Source organism: Mesoplodon bidens, assembly GCF_964165515.1.
Source record: "Mesoplodon bidens genome assembly, chromosome: 5".
Lineage (NCBI taxonomy): Eukaryota > Metazoa > Chordata > Mammalia > Artiodactyla > Ziphiidae > Mesoplodon > Mesoplodon bidens.
The window spans coordinates 32,994,726-33,018,063 of record NC_138161.1 but is presented as its reverse complement, the minus strand read 5'-3'; positions in this window follow the sequence as shown (position 1 = coordinate 33,018,063).

The following is a 23,338-nucleotide window of genomic DNA, read 5'->3' as shown; positions in this document are numbered from 1 at the left end:
CAAACACACACAAAAGGCAAGTGCACATTTCATTAAAATTGAAAAAGTAATTACAACTTTTTAAAAATAAACCACAACTTAGAAAAAGTAATTTATATCATGCTCAATAAAATGTATGCTATGTTTGGGACTCTGCCCTAACTCGGATAATAAATCAAGCATCAAATCTAACACAATTTCTGTGATAAATATTGTGTGATGGAAAGATATGAAATCCATCATTTCACATGTGATTTTACCAGAATTATCATATTCTTTGTGTAGAACCCATTTTGTCATACTTAACGGATTTTCTCATTCTCAACATTCAACTGGTCTAACTCTGAAAAATCTCATCTGTCAGTGTTTTTTGTGTAATGTAAGCAGTTCTCCAAAAATGCTTTCATGGAAATCTCTTCTTTTGTGACATCCTGTATCTGTGGTAAGATTTGCAATTTTACTTTACGAATGATATGTGTTATGTCTGCTTTGGATTATTGGATTAGCTGAGACTGATCTACAAAGACTGACTCAAAGAGTGGGGATAGGTTCTAGATGCAAGTGGGGAAGGATATTTGAGGGGAATACATTTATAACTGATGATTTTGTTAATGAATATTTTCGGTTATAACAAAATTCACTTTCTTGTGCAACCTCAGTACTTTGGGTACCCAGATAATGAACTTGAAGATAATTAGTACTTTGTATTTATTATTCTTGTATTTGGGTGTATTCATATTATATTTTAACTTATACTGTACTTCGTAAAATATCCATGCATGCTGTTTGTAACCTAGGTTTTCTACCTTAAATATCATGAAAGTTTTAATAATGTATCATGTCATTCACATGAGTTCTTACTCAGAAGTAGTCTAATTAAATTGAATGTGGGTTTAGGATTTAGCACTTGCTAAAGACTTTAGGTCTTAGCAAAAATAATTCATTCTTAAGATAATGAATGCACTAAACACAGTCGTTTGGGGATTCAAATTCATATAATACATGAGTAAAATGCTAATAAAAATCCAGTTCTTTCTATAGTTCAGAGTCTGTTCCAGAGTATCAAAATAGAAGTATTTGTCTCATTTGCTCAGGCAATGTTAGTGTATTGAAACAAAAACTGTTTGAAGTAATTAAGGTTCATTAAAAATATTGCTAATTTAATGAAACCCTAAGAATGTGACATCACAATAATAAAAATGAGCTCTACTAGTAGACTCTAATAAAAAATATACAGCTTTATGTTTCTCAGAGGGAACTCATAAATGGTAAGTATGGTAAATCTGATTTATATAGGCTTTTAGAAACCTCTTAACTAGCAAAACAAAGATAGTATCTTTTCCTTCATATGGCAAGTTCTTTTTATTTTTAAAGTAGAATATTCACTTTTTTAAAAAGAAATAATTGTTAGAGCAATATTCTTTTCAGCTTGTTAAGTTGCTTTAATTTTAAGCAAGGTATCTAGCTATGTAACTGTCAAGTCTGTTACCAGAGCTAAATTTAGGAGATTTTTCCGGGATGACCAAGGACTTTCCATTATACCTTACCTTACTTCAGATTTAACAGAAACAAAACAAGTAGGAATTAGAATTCAAGCTAAAACTGGCAATCCATTCTACAAAAATAAATGTTTTCCAAAACCATATATTCAGGAGGAGTTCCATAAATACCAATTGATGGCCATAATCAACATTACTAATACTGGTTGGCAGCTTTCAAGCTAATTGTATGTAACTTCGCCTTATACTCTTTCTACCACAAACATGTTAATTGAGACTTTTTTCAATGCACTTTCATCTTTCTTCTGCAATTCTTGTTTCCAAGTTGGAGAAAACAATGCACGCATATAGATATTTTAACAATACAAATATTAACATAAATTTACAGAGTGTGCTTTGTTTCTCTACTACTCACAGTTGGCGTGGAATTTATGAGATAAAATTAATATGTGAAATCCAAATTGGACCTAAGAACACTTACTGTTCTTTCACCTAAAGTAAACTGAACTTGCCAGATTCTCTCCAGAACAGCTACACCACTCCACACTCCCACGAGTAGTTCATGAGATTGCCAATCTATCAGGTGTATAACCATATTACATGACAATTTTCATTTCTCTGTGCCTTAATGAGTTGGAGTATCACTTTTTATGTCTTTGGGGATTCCTCTTCCATAAATTGCCTGATATAAACATTGCTCATTTTTCTCTGACAGTCATTGCTTTTATTCCTGTTGATTTTCAGAAGTTCTTTTTGTTGACTTTACATTTTTTAAATATCTTTTCACTTTAGTCATTTGTCTGTTTTCTTTCTCCATGGTGTCTTAAACAGAAATCCTTCATTTTCATATGTCATAGCATCTTATTTTGTCTTACGGTTTTGCTTTTGAATTAGTCACAGTCTCCTACATTTTTTCTCTTAACAAGGTTTGCCTCTCATATTTTGGTTTTTAATGCACGTTAAGGCCACTTTTTACATGGTGTTTTTTTTTTCTTCATATAGTAAGTCAGTTTTCTCCATACTATCTACCAAAGCCATCTACCCTTTCCCTATTTGTAGCAAATTTTCATAGATCAAATCCCCATATATGTATGGGTCTGCCCCTAAGCTCTCTGTTCTGTTAAATTAATCTATGCCTCTGTTCTTGCACTATGATACTACACTGATTTCATTGATATGGTTTTGCAGTAGTCCTTCAAATAAGATAGGGCAAGGTCATGATGGCCTCTGTAAGTCACCCCATCCAAGACCATGGGTTGTATCTATATTACTTAAAATAATCTAAATAAAATAAGCTAAGTAACCTCTCTAAGGATCAGGATGATGTTAATAGCAACTAATGCATATGATTGGTGAGAATTAAAGGATGATTGTGCAAGCCTATCACTGAACAAGCGACCTATGCATCATAAGTATTCAATAAATGTTAACATTAAAAATTAATAATAAAAAAGAAAATAATTCAAAGGTACTAAACCAGGTTTCTACTCTTTTTAGGGAATAGAGATAATGTATACAACATTACAATTATATGTTTAGTTTACTTTAATAATATCCAGTAAAAACATTGGATTGGTCAGCAAACAACAATCTGAAAAAATAAATTTTCTTGCTATTATGCTATTATTTAGTATTATTTCTGTCATTATTCATGTTAAATATTTTCTACAAATTCCATGTTAAACTTGATCAGCACTGGATTAAAATACAAGTGTTTAATTGCCTATTATATCTTTCAAATAATATGACAATGAAAGAGTTCAGAACACCTCATGAGAGAATCCAGAATTTCACAAAATTGTGAGGACAAACCTATACCTAATTTCACTCTTCAAGTGAGTAATTCTTGACCTGGGCTTGCATATCCAGAACGTGTTCCCGGCTTATAAGTCAGAATCCCCAGCGGTAGAGCACAAACACTGGTACTCCTGTTTGAAAATCTGCACTAGATGATTCTAAGGTGCCAGCACAGTAGAGAGCCACTGCTTTCATAGCCTGTTGAGGCTGCTGTCTCCCTCCTTCTCAAATCAATGTCTTAGGCTTGCAACCATTGTGAATCCCTAACCAAATGTAATATGTGTCAAATTAAAGTGCAATTTGATTTATTCATGTCCTTCATCATCTTTAATTAAGGCAGAATACTTTAGTTAAAATGAATACATAATTTGTTTCAATTATAGTCAAAGAAAGCTTGATCCTCACATTTACTAAAGGTCATTTTTAATTATATAATTTGCATATGTATGTGTATATGTTTGTGTATGTATATATTCTTTCTTCTTGGATGACATTTTGGTAAGAGACTTCAGATGAGATAAAGTTAATGGAATTTATATTAATAATTCTGGATATTTCATACTATTAGGAGAATTAATGAATGTCTATTCTGAGTTCACTATTTGTTGTTGTTTGGTATATGACAAGGGAAATGTATAAAGATGGAAGATCATTAGTAAATTCATAGGGCTATTTGTACTTGTAAACTGCTTACTCAACAAAAAGCATTCATTTGTTTAAACTAAGGTCAGCCTTTGTTTATTACAGTAATTACTGCCTTTCAACTGGAGATAATATGTTTGGTTTCCAAAGTATGTGGGAAGTCTACCTTCTAGGAGTCACCAAGCCTCAGACAATAGTGCAAAAAGGATCTAAAACCAGGGTCTAAGTTCGATTTATGAATGTACTAGTAGTTCATTTCTGTTTGGGGGCATTAGTCCGTGTTCATTTTTTAGCTATGTCTTCCTTTATTTTTTGATGTTCAATTATGTTAGATGTATACTTAAACATGAAAGCTTAACATTGTTAAGTCTAATAAGCTGCTACTAATATATGCAAACAATGCACAAATATAATTAGATTTAATTAGATTTGTTTGTTTTCAGTTAATTCACTCAAACATGTGCATTGTTTTCACTACATATCAAATAATTTGACTGAATCTTTCACTTTCTATCTTCTGGTTTTGAAATCATGTTAGGACAAACTCTTTGATAATTTATTTTCTTATTTCCTCTTGTTTTCTCAGATACATCCCAGGTCACTAGAAATTTATAGCTGCTAATTTTATACACAGATATAGTTAACCATTTTTAATTAGAAGAATCATAAAAAGCTCCTAGAAAGAAAGCCTGAAAATAATACTTATCATAAATAATGAAACAATTTTAATAATTTATAAGAGCAAAATAGCACAAATAACTTTTATATGCTTGTCTCTTTGGACATACACATCTGTGTTAGTGACTTTTTTCAGTAATAAGACTCTCAAGGATAGTAGAGTTTTATCAAAGTGAAGCAAAAAAATATCTGCTAAAGGCCCCCCTGCCAACTCCTTGTTTAAATTTTATTTTTGTCAACCAACCATTGCCACAAATTTGTAACTGCCATACTTTAAATAATTTGTTTTTTATTCTTATGAGGTACAAATAAAAGTGGTGCATATAAATAAGCAAGCAGAATATTTGGGATATCTAGTGATTACATCTAGTAGGGCTAAATAACGTCTTTGCCTTGTCCATGTGTTTTATGGCTGCAATTTATAATGTTTAATCAGCTTGATTCTACTACTATGATTGAAAATCTTGGACTTGAAGAGCTTCCTGCTGATGGTTTGAGCTGTGGTTACATCACACGAGCATGACACTATTGTAAGAGTCACAACCTTACATTTGCAGACTTTCAGGTAAAATACATTCTCTTAGCTGAAAATTGGTAGGTTTAAAAATAATTAAAAGGGAAGAAAATTAGCTCTGTTACAAAATTGTCCATGCTTTGCATCTGAAATGGTTTCTATTTTTTTTAATTGACATCACACGCTCTCATATGAAAATTACTAATTTCTGAGGAGTGAATGTTGAAATATTATCTATTGTATATGTACTTCTTTTATAGACAATTACAATATAAACATGTATACACATGCACACACACACATGCAGATCAACATTAGTACTGAAAGACGATTCAGTAATGGTATTGAAGTTAGTAGGTCAAAGCTCTGACTACATCCCCTAGAGTATAATGAGATCAGCTTCAATTAAATGCAGACTCTGTGAGCTGAGCAATATATTGGTTCACATGAAACTTGTTTTACAAAACTCATTTGCATTTATTGACATTTCATCCAATCATGCTTTAAAACTGAAATCCTAATATGACTGTCTGCACTCCTCTAAAATGTTTAGATTCAAGCCAATAAATATTACCCGGAAATCCTGCTAAATTGAATTCCCTAAATATTTTTGGTGCCACTACAGATTAGACAACTTTATGGGACTATTTACCATTCTTGATCTTACACTATTTATAGATATCCAATTTTAAAATATACGCATACTGAAGCTATTTCTCTTCTTTCAGATTCTTGTGATTCTCAGATTAGCAGAGCTTTACCAAGAGTAAAACCCTAAAGAATAACAGGATCAGAGCCTTAAGCAGAAAGAAGTGGAGTAACATGAAGCTTCAGGGCGAAAAACAGGGAGGAACTCAGAGACTCCGTGTGGAGAGGCAACCTCTAGGCAGGTGGCAGATTCATTATCAATTCAGTTAAAGCTAATCATGCAGTGACTTCCTCAAATTATCATGATAGAGCATCATTTTTACAAATGTAAAATTTTATTTACAGTGACTCACATAAAGACATGGGTACTGAATCATGAATTGCTAACAGAGTTTGCTCTGTCTACACTTGGGATTTGACAGAACACATTTACTGCTACATGTGTTCCCAAACATGGCTTAGCCAACAAATTTGTCTTTTAACTCATGAATGTCATTAGGCCCCTTATATGCTGTATTGATCTCAATTCTCCAAAGTGTTCTCAGGTGCCAAAGAAGCTATGTCTGTGTTTTAAAAATGAGTTCTGATTTCCAGTCACGGTGAGGCTGTTTCTTCCATTGCCTCTGGAAGCCACTCAATCGGCGTAATACCCAAGCACCTTCTATATATACCTCTGACCATCTGCTAGACTGGCATGGTGCCTGATTACAGAAAAAGGACCACCCCCTCTTCTTTGCCATAGGTGCTAATAGCCTTCGGTTTATCCAACCAGCTTTCAAAATCCTGTAAATTATAGATTATCCTGGAAGAAGTCTTTCTTCTGTTCAAGAACAAAACAGTGGTGCCCGGAGTTTCTTTTCAAAGGGACCCATCTGTTAATTAACAGTTCAAACAAGTCTTATCTCAAGTCTTCCCTTCAAACAGCCCTTCTGCTTAAATCTAGGCAATATCTTTATTACAGACCTTCCCAGAATGCATAAGAATCAGATGACCACAAAAGCCCCAAATCCCTATAACATGGTTTCAAATAGATGTTTGGAGGCTTAGTGAACACGTGTTGTCACTTAACATCAATTATTTCAGCTATTATGCAAAAGTTAGGTTTAATTTAGGTAAGATCATGTGAATTCATAGTATGGTTCCTCTGAAGGAGATTTATTCATTGTTTGCAATATTTTTTATTGATTCTTGTGCTTTGGGGCCAGCTATTATTGTCCTTAAATTCTGCTTCCTAAGCGGTTCACTCTTCTTTCTGTCCTGATGAAAGCTATGTGGAAAAAAGTAGAAATGCGGCTTAGGGAGAAAGGAATAAGATTTGGGTGAGACAGACTTCCATTTAAATTGATTATATTGCCAGAAAAATCACTTAACTTTTCTATGAAAGGGGAAAATAGCTATCTCAAAAAGAGTGTGAGCATTAAATGACATCATTTTAAAGTATCCAGTACAGTGCCTGACAGTTAATAGATATTCAATAAATACTTGGGTCTAGTACACCTGCCATCAAATTTACTAATCTGTTTCTAATTCATTCCCATTCTCTGCAGGGAGAGATGAAAGAATACATGCACCTGAGTTATTTCTCCCTCCCAGAACATGATGCCCAGTTTAAAAAGAGCTTCAAGAGATCTTTTTGGAGTTAGGGTAGTCCAAAGCATACCTGAACCCAATTCAAACGTGTTGGGGAGGGGGCTTCTCCACACCAACAAGCAACTCTAGGATGCCAGCAGGGTGTCTGAGAATTCAACTCAATTCTGACACTATTTACCTGGAAATAGATTCCACAGGTAAAAGGCTCAGTCCCACAAGACCATCCTGTACTTTAGATGTCAGTCACAAGCTTAGGTTGTTAACTGTGCATCTGACTGACCCCCATCTGGGATTTGATTAATTTGCCAGAATGGCTCACAGAACTCAGGAAAACCTATTTACTCACTAGATTACTAATTAATTATAAAAGGATATCAACAGCTAGATGATGAGGTACATAGGGTGAGGTCCTGAACAAAGGAACTTCTGTCCTTGTGGAGCTTGCTGACAAGTGTTCTGGTTGCCTGAAGGAGACCAAAAAGCTGTTCTTTTCCATTTTTATAGAGACTTCATTATGTAGTCATGATTGATGAAATCATTGGCCAATGGTGATCGATTTAACTTCAAACCCTTCTCTCCTCACCAGAAATTAGTGGGTGGAACTGCAAATTCTAGCCCTCTAATCAGAAGGTTAGTTCTCCTGGCAACCACATCCCATCCTTAGGTTCTTTCCAAAAATCACCTCGTTAACATAACAAAAGACACTTTTTTTTTTAACCACTGTGTACACTTAGGAATTTCAAGGGTTTTGGGAGCTGTGAGCAAGGAAATGTGGACCAAGATCAAATATGTATGAACATATATGAAAAATATATATATTTGGCCATCAGAATAATCAAATATATATATTTCTTATAAATTGCAATATCACACAGAATAATTGAGTTTCAGGACCATGAATGACCAATTGATACATATATATACATATATATATATATATATATATATATATATATATGCACACACACATGCACAAACACACACAAATGTTTATATTCAGTCTGCCACCTCCTACCATAATATTATCTCCATAAATCATATTTCACTGTATGAAATATGTTCATAATCTCTGATGATAAAAATTATTCTCATTTTTAAATGATGAAACTATATCCATCTTCTTCAAAAGTTATTGCAATAGGATGCTATATACAAATCCAAAATTGTGAATTATTTTCATGCTAGAAATCAAGGTAGAAACTCAATAGTACATTTTCAAGCTTCTGTCCCTTTTCTCCTTCTAGTTTCTTGTTGAAAATGGCCTTTTGTTTCAAGTCTATCTCAACGTCACCTCATCTGAGACTTTACCTGACTAGCTCCAAAAGATCTTGAATTGCCTTGTACAGGGCACTTAGGTACTTCTTGTTTATAACACAGATCACATAATTGTTAACTTACCTATCTGTCTACTTCCCATTCCCTAGATTGTTCCACCTCTGGGATAAAGCTCAGTCTTATTCATTTTTTGTGTACCCAACACATAAAGCATAGTGTTTGGTACTAAGTGCTTCATTTATTAAACTGAATCTAAAGCAAAGCAAAAAAAAAAAAAAGCAAGTATACCTTGAAAAGAACAAAACTATTTAGAGAGAGAAAAAGTATGTTTCGGGCTTCCCTGGTGGCGCAGTGGTTAAGAATCTGCTTGCCAATGCAGGGGACGCAGGTTCTTGCCCCGGTCCGGGAAGATCCCACATGCCGCGGAGTGGCTAGGCCCGTGAGCCATGGCCGCTGAGCCTGCGCGTCCGGAGCCTGTGCTCTGCAACGGAAGAGGCCACAGCAGTGAGAGGCTCATGTACCGCAAAAAAAAAAAAAAAAAAAAAAAAAAAAGTATGTTTCCTTAGTATTTGTAGCACAAGAGTATTTTTTAATGATAATGTCAAGTAACCAAGAGTTAAGTGTTTATGTTTTCTCTTTGTCATATAAACAGGAAAATTAGCCACATATTATATAAGGAAATTTCTTCATTATTTTCCTGTGATGAATAATCATCTCTGTAGAGAAAATATAATATATTGATTGTCCATTACTATGGAGAAATTTCACAGTGATTTTTAGGCAACTATGATGGAGGCAAAAATTGTAAGACCAGACCTTTTATTGTACCTTTGTCCATCTGTGTTTGCCATTTTGGACAGTGACAATATGAAAAAAGTATGAAACATGGAGAAATAAATATGAAAATGATTAATTAGTTCATTCAAAAGGAAGCCAAAGGACCCTTCTATGGCCTTCTAAAAAGAAAGTTATTCTTTCAAATGTACTCTATTTCTACTTTACTATATATTAACAACTAGATGGAGTGCTGTGTAATCTGCTCTAAGGCCACATAAAATATTTCATCTGTTTCTTATATATAGTCATGCTACATAGTTTAGAAATTTATTCCCATTGGGTGTAGCCTTTGTCGTCTAGATTCAATAAATGCTTAACAGGCATAGGCCAGGACCATGTGTGTCTTGCTTTAAGGGTAAATAATCTATACTGAGACAGACAGCCCCTGAGAATATTCCTCCCATATGTCAATATCATGGTTCTTTTTCAGCATGCCTAATATATCATGTCATCAGCGTGGTCACAGCAAGACAATGGCAATGAGAACCCAGTGTTAAAAGTATTGCTCCTAAAATTTCTCTTAGAATTTGATACTACTCTCTATCTATTAAAATTCTATACAAAGGTTACTGTCTCTAATAAAGCCACATCAGGAACTCCAGTTCAACAGAAGGACAACGAAAAGTAAGGAATTTATATATAGACCTGTCCACAATTGTAGGAGCCTGTAAGATTGGAAAGTAAGCTGACATATGGGTCATTCCTCAACCTATAAATCTCATCTGTGTTGTCACAAAAGATATGAGAATGAACAGACATTCTTTTTAGTTCTCAGTCACCAAAACATTTCTTTCCCAACTTTATTATCTTCACTTCTTTTTAGTGAGTAACTCTTCTAAGTACACTGAGGGGAAGACAACTGGCCTCTGTTCTCTAGATAGTGTGCAGATTAATTTATCATGCTTTATTAAGAACTACTATATGAAAACAGCAAAAATATTTTATTTTGATAGTCTCAAGTAGATTGATAAACTATTCTTTATTCCACAGACTGGTCAGGATCAAGAAAAATCTTAACACAAGTATTTCACCTTTTTAAAACTGATGGCTATGTAGTGATGCGTAATAGAATGTAAGGATTTAGAAGGATATGAGAAAGAAAATGTCTAAAAATGAATTAAAAAGATATTTAAAGGTACATTCTTGTTTAATAGTGCTTTTTCTCACAGGTGTTAGGCAATGTTTTTTTACACAACAGTGAAAACATTCATTGACCTCTTGATTATTATTTAAATAATATATAGCTTAGTGGATCAACACATTGGTCTTTTACCTCTAGGATGTAGTTTTAAACTGACTTGACAAACAGTTAATTTAATCATGCAATACTAAAATTGCAAGTGGAAATGGATAGTTTTCCATAAACAAAGCCTACATGCTACACAATTATGTCAAAGGTTTTTGTTCAGCACTTTCTTATTTTGTTTTATTTTTAATGAACACATGAACTGTATTACTTGAAATAAAGCCTACTTTCATGTCCCAATGAAAAATCCAGCACTAGTCCCATTTTCCAAATCAGGACTCATTTTTGAAACTTCAAATCCATGAAGAATCCAGATTTTCTACTTAGATAATGCCCATACTTTATAAATGAAATGTTTTTCTCTAAAAATAAATAATTTAGAAATTACCAACTTGCAATTCTGCTTCACCTTTTAAAATTCTTATAAAAGACTCTGTATATATGTTTATAAATATGCCTTTATGTAGACTCTGACCACAGATTTCTACGTATGCCATACTTTTATTATTGATATGTCTATCTTCTTATTAATGTCTATTGTTCAATACAGCCATATTTCAGCTCCTTAGAGTAAGGTTTGTTAAATTGAGATCAGTTTTCAAAGGCCAGTATTGGGAACTAGACCTTGATTTTTGGAACCAAAATGGAATATGTCTCTATCTAAGATGTATTTTGAAAAGAAATAAGGGAACAAAGCAATCTGAATTTCATGCCTCTGCTATGTTTGCAATTGCTCTGCCTAAATCCTTTTCATTCTACAAGGTCAAACTTAAACCTTATCTTTTTTCTTGCAAAAAGTGTTTCTTTCCCATTCTGGCCCCCAGTGTTTTCCAGATTGTCTGGACTCAAACATATTTATGATAAGATTGTCCAGTTTTCTTTTAAGGAAAGTCCATGTTCACATTCCCCAAAGCCTTAAAATTACCTGGAGTGTAAGCACTGATAAGTTGTAGATAGGAGCAGTGGATGGTGCAATGTCTTCAAAGGCAATCTCTCCCTTTTCATGGAGAGTCTGGACCAAACCTGAGAATGGCAGTGGAAACAGGAATACGGTGGTAACAACTAGCTCAGAGATCTACTGAGTAAGGCTCATGAAAAGGAGTCATGGATTCCAATCCATTGATGAGACTGTACTACAGAGTAAAGCAATAAATTCCATCTCTTCTTAATGTTAATTTTTACTTCTCCAAAATAAATGTAAGATATTTGAGACCAAAGGCAATATTTCATATACTCCTCTGTCCTACTTATTGATACATACAGCACCTAGTATGATACTAAAAACTTCTAGATTATTAATAAATGTCTATATGAATAATTAGTGTAAATACCATCAGATTTCCTTTTGATGATGATCTAAAATTGAAAATATATTTTTATTGGATCTAGGTAGTCAATCATCAGGAGAAAAAGAAACTTTATATTGCTCTTAGTGAGAATTACCATTTTCATATACTTTTAACAATTTCTATTTAATAAATATATCATAGATTTAAACGTTTTATAAATACCTTAAGAGTTCAAGTGTAAACTGATATTAATAAGGCATCTTGAAATTAGGTGAAAGGGAAGTGAGAACATTTTCACCCTCTGCATCGCCTTATAAGACATTTCATGGGCTTCCTTGGTGGCGCAGTGGTTGAGAGTCCACCTGCCGATGCAGGGGACACAGGTTCGTGCCCCAGTCCAGGAAGATCCCACATGCCATGGAGCGGCTGGGCCCGTGAGCCATGGCCGCTGAGCCTGCGCGTCCAGAGCCTGTGCTCCGCAACGGGAGAGGCCACAACAGTGAGAGGCCCGCGTACTGAAAAAACAAAACAAAACAAAACAAAAAGACATTTCATAATATTGAATAGTTTTGTAACAGTCAACACAGGTTTTATTCATTTATTTCTATAAGTAAATGTGACCTATAATACGGATGGGAATATTTAATACGGTTTTGGTTTCAGACTGTATTACACTCCTAAAAGTATAAAGCGACAGATTAACATTTATAAGAAAATTCCTTCTTGTCTCATTTATCTGTCTCTCATCCCTAGGAGTGAAATAAGCCACAAGAGTAAGATAAGAATGAATCAAGGCAGAATAGACAGAGTATTTTGAATGAATTCTTCCAATTGCCAAAAATGTATAAGGCACTTGTATGTAGAAAATATACAAATGTCTCTAAATTTATTTCAAGTATGTTAAATTTTAGATGTTACATCGTACTCTGAAGTTAGGGAGTTTGTGGAAACTTTAGAAGGAAAATATTCAATACTCTGCATTTCTCTATAAGCCTGAAATGAAAGTTGTAATTATTTTGTAAGACTACTAAGGTTAGGGAGTTTGGGATGGACATGTACACACTGCTGTATTTAAGTTGAATAACCAACAAGGACCTACCGTATAGCACAGGGAACTCTGCTCAATACTATGTAACAACCTAAATGGGAAAAGAATTTGAAAAAGGATACATGTATATGTATAACTGAATCACATTGCTGTACACCTGAAATGAAAACAACATTGTTAATCAACTAAACACCAATATAAAATAAAAAGTTAAAAAAATACCAAGGTTACATGCTAAATTATTCTATTTGATCACATATTTAGATAAATGATGAAGGGATGCACAATTGAAGTGCATGTTCATCTATGTTCTTCAGACTGTGTACAATAGCTATCAATCCTGCATATCAATTTCTCAGTTGTCATCTCTATTCTTTTACTTGTGCAAAATTTATATTTTCTGTAGTCTTTTTTTCTTCTTTAGAAATTAGGAAAAAATGAACTAGAGATCTTTTTTAGATTATCTACTCAATCTGAGATTATATGTCTGCATAAATCAGAATCAGGCACATGGTATATATTTAAAGTGAAGTGATGGCATCTTGACAAAAGTGTGAGAAAATAGGATCTTTCACATTGCTTCTTGGAATGTAAATTAATAAAGTCAAAGTGCAGTGTTTATCCAAATTTAAAATGAACATAAGCTTGGGCTTCCCTGGTGGCGCAGTGGTTGAGAGTCCACCTGCCGATGCAGGGGACACAGGTTTCTGCCCAGGTCCAGGAAGATCCCACATGCTGCAGAGCGGCTGGGCCCGTGAGCCATGGCTGCTGAGCCTGTGCATCCAGAGCCTGTGCTCCATGATGAGAGAGGCCACAACAGTGAAAGGCCCGCGTACCACACAAAAAAAAAAATGAACATAACCTTGACCTAGAATTTCTGATTCTAAGGATTCATCCTACAGATGCTTTCTCCATGTATGGGAAGATATTTGTACATGAATGTTCATGATAGTATTTTTTGTATTAGTAAAAAACTGGAGACAAAAAGTGCAGTTAAGAAAAATAGTTAACATAATGGATAAGTGAGGTGTATACATAAATTATATCTATAGGTTATGCCTATGTCTGTACAGCCATTAAATAAATGAGACACATTTATCTACATGCAATAATTAGGGGAAAACTCCAGGATACACTTAAAGAGAAAAAAACATGATCCAGAACATAGTGTTCATATGCTACAATTAGTATAAAAATGGGACACATGCATGTACATACAGATGAATTCATAGACTATAAACAGACTGTAGAATATCTTTCTCAACTCATTAAATGGCAATGCCTGTCTTCCAGTTGTTCAAAAGAAGAACAAAATACCAAGCAAAATTAACCAAAAATGAAAGCCATAACAAAAAATTTAAATATATTTTTGACTCTGTGTGTGTGTTTGTGTGCATGTGTACGTATTTCTCTCTCTCTCTCTCTCTCTCTCTCTCTTTTCTTCATCCAATGCATTAACAAATGTGGTTTTACCTTCAAAATACATGCATAATCCAACCACTTACTACTTCCACTGCTCCCTGATCTAAGCCACCATCATGTCTCTCTTTGATTACTGGAATAACTTCTCAACTGTTCTCCCTGCTCTTGATAAAAAGTCATTCTGCTAAAGATATTTGTTGAGCCCTAGTACCATGGTTATGCTCAAGATTGAAATCTAGAATTGTATCAGGTTCAAAATAAGATTGTTTGATTATTTATAAGACATGGGCTACTCTCTAAGAGACACTATCTGTCATAGATCTTGTGGTCAGTTAAGTTTATTCACACAGGAAGCACCAAGAATAATTACAGCGAGATGCTAGAATCAGAATGTAATGAGTAACAATTGAGTAGTTAGACACTGAATAAACAAGAGGAAAGAATCAGCCATAAGATTACTTCAGTGAATTTTGCCATCTCAGGGAATCCTTTGCCAATTCAGTTAGTCATCTGTTTCTTCATATTTGCTAAGTCTGGAATCCCCCTCCTGGCCCCTCCCCAAAATCAGATTCACAGTTTAACCAATTCTGAGGTAAACATTTAAAGAACACTATTATGTAAAACTAAGTATTTTTCATAAAGTTGATAAAAATAAAAGCTGATGGTGCTTAAGCACTTAAAGTAATGCTTTTGGCAATATCATTTTCTTTTAATTTTCTCTGGAAGATGTAGCTTGATAATTCAAATTCATGCACTTCTAGTTTGAACTGCCATGTGCGAGTGCAATGAACAAGATGCCTGGAGGTTCTTTCTGTTTGCATATCAAAGAATGTCCATGGAGTTCTGATCATTTGCAGGATGATGAATCTTTCTGACATATCATCCCATCAGTCTATTGAAACTTCTCTTGCTAAGGCACCATTGACCTTCTCACTGACAAATTCATTAGACATTCTTCTATCTTTTTTACCTTATTTGAACTTTATTCTACATATGAAAATGTTCTTTCTCTATCCTTCTTAAAGTAATTTATATCAATCAGAAAGTGTTGGGTTATGCTGCAGTAATAAACAACCTCAAGTCTCTGTAGCTTAGTACAGTGTTGTTTGGTCCTCACTTATGTAAGCTGGTTCTTCTCTACATCATCACACTTCAGGACCCAGGCTGATGGAGCAACCTCTTTGTGTTGTGTTACCAGTCATTGTGGCAGAGGAAAAAGAGAATTTGGTGACATACATCCTGCTTTTAAAGCTACTGCCCAGAACTGACCCATCTCACTTGTATTTACGTTTGTTAGCCAAAGCAAATCAGATGGTCAAGCCAAATTACTTTTTTTTTAATTTTATTGGAGTATAATTGATTAACAATGTTCTGTTAGTTTCTGCTGTACAGCAAAAGGAAGCAGTGATACATATACATATATCCACTCTTTTTTAGATTCTTTTCCCATATAGGTCATTCCAGAGTATTGAGAAGAGTTCCTTGTGCTAAGAGTAGGTCCTTATTAGCCATCTATTTTATACATAGTAGTGTGTATATGTCAGTCCCAATCTTCCAATTTATCCCTCCCCCGCCCTTGGTAACCATAAGTTTGTTTTCTACATCTGTGACTCTATTTCTGTTTTGTAAATAAGTTCATTTGTACCATTTTTTTTAGTTTCCACATAAGAGCGACAGAAGAATGGATAAAGACAAATTTCAATGGGACAGGGGAGTATGATATTTTCCCTAGGATTCTTCTAGTTCTCCTCATGCATCTCTGAACCTTTCTTCTCTGCTTTCTTGTTTTCTGTTCATTCTTTAAGTCCAGGGAGTTTCAAGACTTCATTATGCCTAGGATTCCTCCTGGGAGCTTGTTGAACATGCAGATTCCATGAACTGTTTCAGTTTCTGTATTCTGCATTTTATTTGAAATGTCACAAAGACAATTACCTGAAATAGAATGATGTATGTCATACTTGAGAGTGGTTGATTAAGGGCACAGCAGTAAGACTGTCTGCCCTGCTGGCAGAAAATAAGGGGATATGCTGTCTGTAGACAATGTTTAAACAATGATAAAACTGATTTTATTTTCATGCATTGTCAATTCTAAACAATGTCAGTAATATTTTTCCTCTAAAAAGCTTTAATTTTGTGTAAACTCCAAATAATTGTGCTTACTGTCTAGTTTTAATAAAATCTTCAAATCAGCATATATGTATTACCTATATTTTAGTGAACAGTGTGTTTTATATGAAAATTAATTCAGAGAACTTCCTAGTTATACAGCCTACCATTGGCACATATGGACTCAGTCACACATGTTCATTTCCAGAGAAAATTCTTAAGGTTCAGAATCATTTGAGCTCTCTTTGGGTGAAGATTATGTCTCCAAACCCTGTGGTATCACATATTCTTGCATTTAAACATAGATTTAGAATAATCAGTGGGAGTATATTGATGTTAAAGGCAAAGAAACAGAGCTTGAGTTACTTCTCTTCCCATTCTATGTGACCCATTGGAATTTGTGTGTGTGTGTGTGTGTGTGTGTTTAAAATTTTAAAGAGTAAAAAAAGATTAAAGTGCAATGTATTTGGTAAGAGTAAATTTTAGTTTATGTATAAAATATTTTACTGAATTTTAGTTTACATATAAAATATTTACTGAACTGGTTATATATAAAATATTTTACTGCAGTTGTGGGATACCATTATTACTAAGGACTTTTAAACAGAAGGCATTCAGGATAGGAAGATGGTTAAATGGAGTTGGATGAAAATTCATCATATAAGATATTTGAAAAATGCTATTGTACTTCAGAAATGAAATTTTATTTATTTGAATAATAAACAATGCCAAAACTCCTTACATAGCATCTATATCTTGCGTTCCCAATTTTATATCTGTACTCCAGATCTCTTGGTCCAGTATATCCCACTGTTAGTTAACATCTCCACTTGGATGTCTAAGGGGTTTCTCAAAATTGAATGTCCAGTATATGTATATGTATAACTGAATCAGTTTGTTGTACAACTGAAACTAACAAAGCATTGTGAATCAACTGTACTCTAATATACAATAAAAATTAAATTTTAAAAAAAGTAGGGGACTTCTCCCACCCCTGTTCCTCATACTCCCTCCCCCAAATAAAGACAGTATCTTCCAGTCAAAAATAAATAAATAACTAGATGTATGTCCAGTAAAACAAAAACAAAACGAACAAACAACAAAAAAACCACCTTTGAACTTCCAGTCCCCAACAAACCTGCTCTTCTAAGTGTTCCCCCATCTCCATAAATAACAACCCATCCTTTCTGGTGCTCAGGACAAAATCTCTGAAATTATCTTTGACTCCAATCTCATCCCAACTTCCAATCTAAAAATAAATTCTTCAAATTTATACATTAAGAATTTCAGGGCTTCCCTGGTGGCGCAGTGGTTGAGAGTCCGCCTGCCAATGCAGGGGACGTGGGTTCGTGCCCCGGTCCGGGAAGATCCCGCATGCCACAGAGCAGCTGGGCCTGTGAGCCATGGCCGCTGAGCCTGCGTGTCCAGAGCCTGTGCTCCGCAATGGGAGGAGCCACAACAGTGAGAGGCCCGCATACCGCAAAAAAAAAAAAAAAAAAAAGAATTTCAATCCTTTTTTCCATCTCTGCCACATTAATTTGAGTCATTATCATCTCTCATGTAGGTCATTGCAGTTACCTTTTAAGTGTTTTCCCTTTATCCATACTTGCTTCCCTACAGTCTATTCTCAACCCAGCAAACAAGTCGAATTCTTTCATGTTAAGTCAGGTTAGGTCACTTCTTTGCCCAAAGCTCTGCAGTGGCTTCTCAGCTTACTCACCCTGTGGGACTGGCAGGATGTTTATCTGACCTATTCTACTCTATCTTTCTGACCTCTTCTAATTTTATTCTTTCCCTCATTCACACAAGTTGAGTCACACTGAAATTCCTAATGTCTTTAAAACACTCCAGAAATGCTCCCGCCTGAGAACCTCAGCACTGCCAGTCCCTTTGCTCTTCCCACAAACTCACATGGTTTGTTCCCTCAGGTTTGTCAGGTCTTGGCTGAGTTCTAATTAACCTACTTCCCTACTTTATTTTTTTTTCATGCTCTTTATCACTGTAAAACACTGTATATATTTTTTATTTCTTTATTTCTCTCTCCCCTACTAAAATTTGAGTTTCATAAAGGTAGGAATTATTGTCTGTTTTGTTTATTTGCCTACTTCCCAGACATAGACTATTGTCTGGTACATAGTAAGCGTTCACTAAACATACATTTAGTGATTATAGGTGTGAATGTAGTGAAGATATGGCAGCATTATTTTATCTAGAATATAATGTGAGAATACCCTACAGATCATTTCTCAAAAGAGGCGCTTCATCTTTCAGAAATATATACTTAGCTTAAAATTATAATTATTAAAACCATGTGTTATTCTTATTGTAATAGACGAAGAGAGAGAGAAAATATAAAGTGAAATAAAGTGATGTATAAATCAGCATTTTATATGTGTTAAAGCTAACACTGTGAATCAATGGGGAAAAGAGTTTCTGTTAGACAAATGGCATTGTCTGTCAACACTACTACTAAAACTGAAGCCATTATTTATTGAGTGTTTACAATGGACCCATCACTGTGCCTCATTCAGCCATCTCAACAACCATGTGAACTAGGTATTATAATCATCAGCCCCTTTTTACAGTTAAGTAAGTAGAGATACAAAGAGGTTAATCTCAAAATCACAGATGTAATGAGCGGAATAAACAAGATTTGAACTAAGACATGTCAGAATTCAAATCTTGTACTTTTAACTTCTAACCTCTCCTGTCATTTGGGGAATAAAATTTTATTGGAATACCTTCCTCATTTCTTATGCACCCCCCCAAAAAGTTAATGTCTAAAACAATCAAAGTAGTGGAAGAATATTTAGGATAATGTCTTTTTAAAAATATTTAGGATCTAAAAACCTTTCTAATTAGAAGTATTTGCCAAAAACAATAAAGAGAAAGAGTAACTGGCTTGACCACCCAAAAAAATTGTTAAAAAAATACTGCAAGGGCTTCCCTGGTGGCGCAGTGGTTGAGAATCTGCCTGTCAATGCAGGGGACACAGGTTCGAGCCCTGCTCTGGGAAGATCCCACATGCCGTGGAGCAACTGGCCCCGTGAGCCACAAATACTGAGCCTGCGTGTCTGGAGCCCGTGCTCCACAACGAGAGGCCGCGATAGTGAGAGGCCTGCGCACCGCGATGAGGAGTGGCCCCCACTTGCCGCAACTAGAGAAAGCCCTCACACAGAAACGAAGAGCCAACACAGCCATAAATAAATAAATAAATAAATAATTAAAAAAAAAAAATACTGCAAGATACCTAACAAACCTTTATTTCCCTAAATATGCAAAGAACTCTTATAAATTGATTAGTAAAAAGATGTAAAATGCCAATAGAAAAATAGGTTTGAATACAAAATTCACAAAAGAAGAAATAACATTGTCTAAAAATACTAATAAATTCATCTCTATTTGCATTCAAGAAATACAAAAAAAACCCCAATAATCAATACATCTATCTTCTAGACTGGCAAATACTATGATGATTTAAAGCATGAAGCTTGTTGAGAATGTGGTAACTGTTAGTAAGAATATACATTAGAGACATTTTTTAAGCTAATAAGCTGATACTAATTACCAAGTTCTTTTTTGTTCTTTTTTTGTTTTTTGTTTTTTGTTTTTAAATAAATTTATTTACTTATTTTTGGCTGTGTTGGGTCTTCTTTGCTGTGCTCAGGCTTTTCTCTAGTTGCAGAGAGTGGGGGTTACTCTTTGTTGCAGTGCACGGGCTTCTCATTGCGGTGGTTTCTCTTATTGAAGAGCACGGGCTCTAGGCAAGCAGGCTTCAGTAGTTGTGGCATATGGACTCAGTGGTTGTGGCTCACGGGCTCTAAAGCGCAGGCTCAGTAGTTGTGGTGCATGGGCTTAGTTGCTCTGCGGCATGTGGGATCTTCTTTTTTTTTTCCATGTGTACTTCTTTATTAGAGAAGAAATTAACCATTCATACTAGAGACTACAGAAGGAACCCGTGTCCCCTGCATCGGCAAGCGGATTCTCAACCGCTACACCACCAGGGAAGCCCAATTACCAAGTTTTTAAATGTGTGTTTTCTGTGATTCAGCAAATTTCATTTCTAGAGTTTAATCTCAACAAGACTATAATTCAGTGCAAAAAAATGTGTACCACATTGTTCTTTGGAATACTGTTTATAATTACAAAATGGTGACAAACTAAATTTTCATGAATGAGTACCCTGTTAAATAAATAATGGAATATCAGTGAAATAGATTAGTCAGCTATTGAAAAGGAGTTATACATTTTTATTCATTGACATGGAAAGTGTCATTTTTTTAGAGAGATAATAAAAGTAAGATAAGTAACTGTTCATCTAATGCTAATAGTGGTGATCACTGGGATTAGAAATTTTCCGTGACAACTTTATGCTTTATAATTTTTTTTATTGACTGATCTTTTTATGGATAAGCACTGAATGCATGATTTAAATAACATCTTGTGGGAAAAATCTGAAAGATGAAGCGCCTCTTTTAAGAAATGACCTGTAGGTTATTCTCACATTATATTCTAGATAAAATAATGCTGTCATATCTTCACTGCATTCATACATATAATCACTAAATGTATGTTTAGTGAATGCTTACTATGTGCCAGACAACAGTCAAGGTCTGGAAGCAGGCAAGTAAACAAAACACACAACAATTCCTACCTTTATGAAACTCAAATTTTAGGAGGGGATGCAAAAATAAAGGTATGAGATCTTTATCATTTTCCTGATAACAAAAGAAAGATCATTTTGTTGTTAAGCAAATCAAGTTAATTGGAGTTAAAAGCATACATCTTACCTTTCCTTTGACCCTCTTTATAACGTGCTCATTGTGTTTATTTAAAAAGTTATTAAATCTAGCCATCCAGAATACACAATTTAAACTTGTATTATTTTTACATTTCTAAAAGTTTGTATATATTCAAAAATGTGAACTTGAACTACATCTTAACTTCTACATGGCTTATTAGATAAAATAAGCTGTCTTTAAGTCTTTCTACATTCTGATATTTTCTCTGACAAAAGTTATAGTCCAAGGTGGTCTTAAGACAGTAGTTTAAGTTGTGAATAATTTTTTATGAGAAAAATTAATCCCATCCAATTTAACAAGATAGTGGATGTTTATAATGAATAATTCTAAATCAATTGAAAAGTCATGCTGTTATACATGGATCACATAGCAGGTATTATAGTGACAGAGTGCTTTCCCATATCGAATAACCAGCAGCATTAAAGTCTTGCCCCATGAGAAAGGAACCAAATTTAGTGTGAAATTGAACACAACAGTCATGAACACTAGTTGAGTTCAGTATTGTGATGCTATTGTTCGCCATGACAGAAAGCAACAGAAAGAACCTTTTTCCTTTCCAAAATCCTTGAACTGCCACCAACAATCACAGTAAATAAGTTTTAAACATATGTAAATGGGGATACCCTTGGTACCAGGAAATCACAAAAATGTCCACTTAATTAACAATCTTTAGAAGGATGTGTTTCAGCAGTATTTTAACGCTTGATAAACGTAGTTATCTATACTGTCTGGGGTAGATTAAAATGAGTCCAGTTACTCAAACTCTCTTTACCACACTTTTTTTTTTCTCTAACAAAAGATATAATTTTCTATAAAATTTTCACTTAATTTGCCTCCATTTCTGTCATTAGTCATTCAAATTTGAAAAATCAACATTTTACTTTAGCGTCCATTTCTGCTTGATTACTAGAGAAATTAAACAAGGAAAGAAAAGGAAGGTGGGAGGAGAAAGGAAGAAAAGAAAGAAGGAAGGAAGGGAGGGAGGGAGGGAAGGAAGGAGCATGCTCAAGTAATTCATGTCACTTAATTTAAGAAAAAGAAGAATTGGTTAGAGTCATTATATATATATATATATATATATATATATATATATATATATATATATATTTTTTTTTTTTTTTTTTTTTTTTTTTTTTTTTTGCGGTACGCTGGCCTCTCACTGTTGTGGCCTCTCCCGTTGCGGAGCACAGGCTCTGGACGCAAAGGCTCAGCGGCCATGGCTCACAGGCCCAGCCACTCCGCAGCATGTGGGATCTTCCCAGCCCAGGGCAGGACTCTCAACCACTGCGCCACCAGGGAACCCCGAGTCATTATTTTTTAATAGCTCATCATTAAACGTTTAGAAACCCACCTCTGTATAATAAAAATGTGTTAACAATTTTGAAGTACCTAGAAACAGTACTATTTATATTAAATCAATGCAATTTAAGTTTATATTGAAACATAATTTCTAAAATGAAAGACATGCTTAAAATTAAAAGAAATATTTCTACTGTCCTTTTAAAATTAGTTATTCATTTTTCAATTTTTTTAAACAAGAATTGTGTTTCTGACTGATTTCTGGCACAAATGCCTGGAATTCTTTCTATGCCTTGATGTACTTCAACTCTTCTGGTCTTTAAGATGATTAACTATGTTTTTCAGTGAATGTTAATACACAGTAACTAAATATGATTATTTTTAAAATTTCTAATAATGTTACTAGCAGCTACAGAGATTATTAAAGGTAGACATCAAAACATTCAATAATGTTCACAAAACATTTTAGTGAATTATTCAGCACATTCCTTTTTAAATTCTTTAAAATCTATAGGAAATATGTTTGAACATTAGTTCCCAAAATGTTCCTATGTAAAGCAGAGGAAAAGACTTCAAGAAGGAGTTACCTAAGAATCCATTCTTAAATTAAATACATTTTGAGATTGTGAGTAGAAAAATAAAAGATTGCTTCCTTCCACTTACAAAC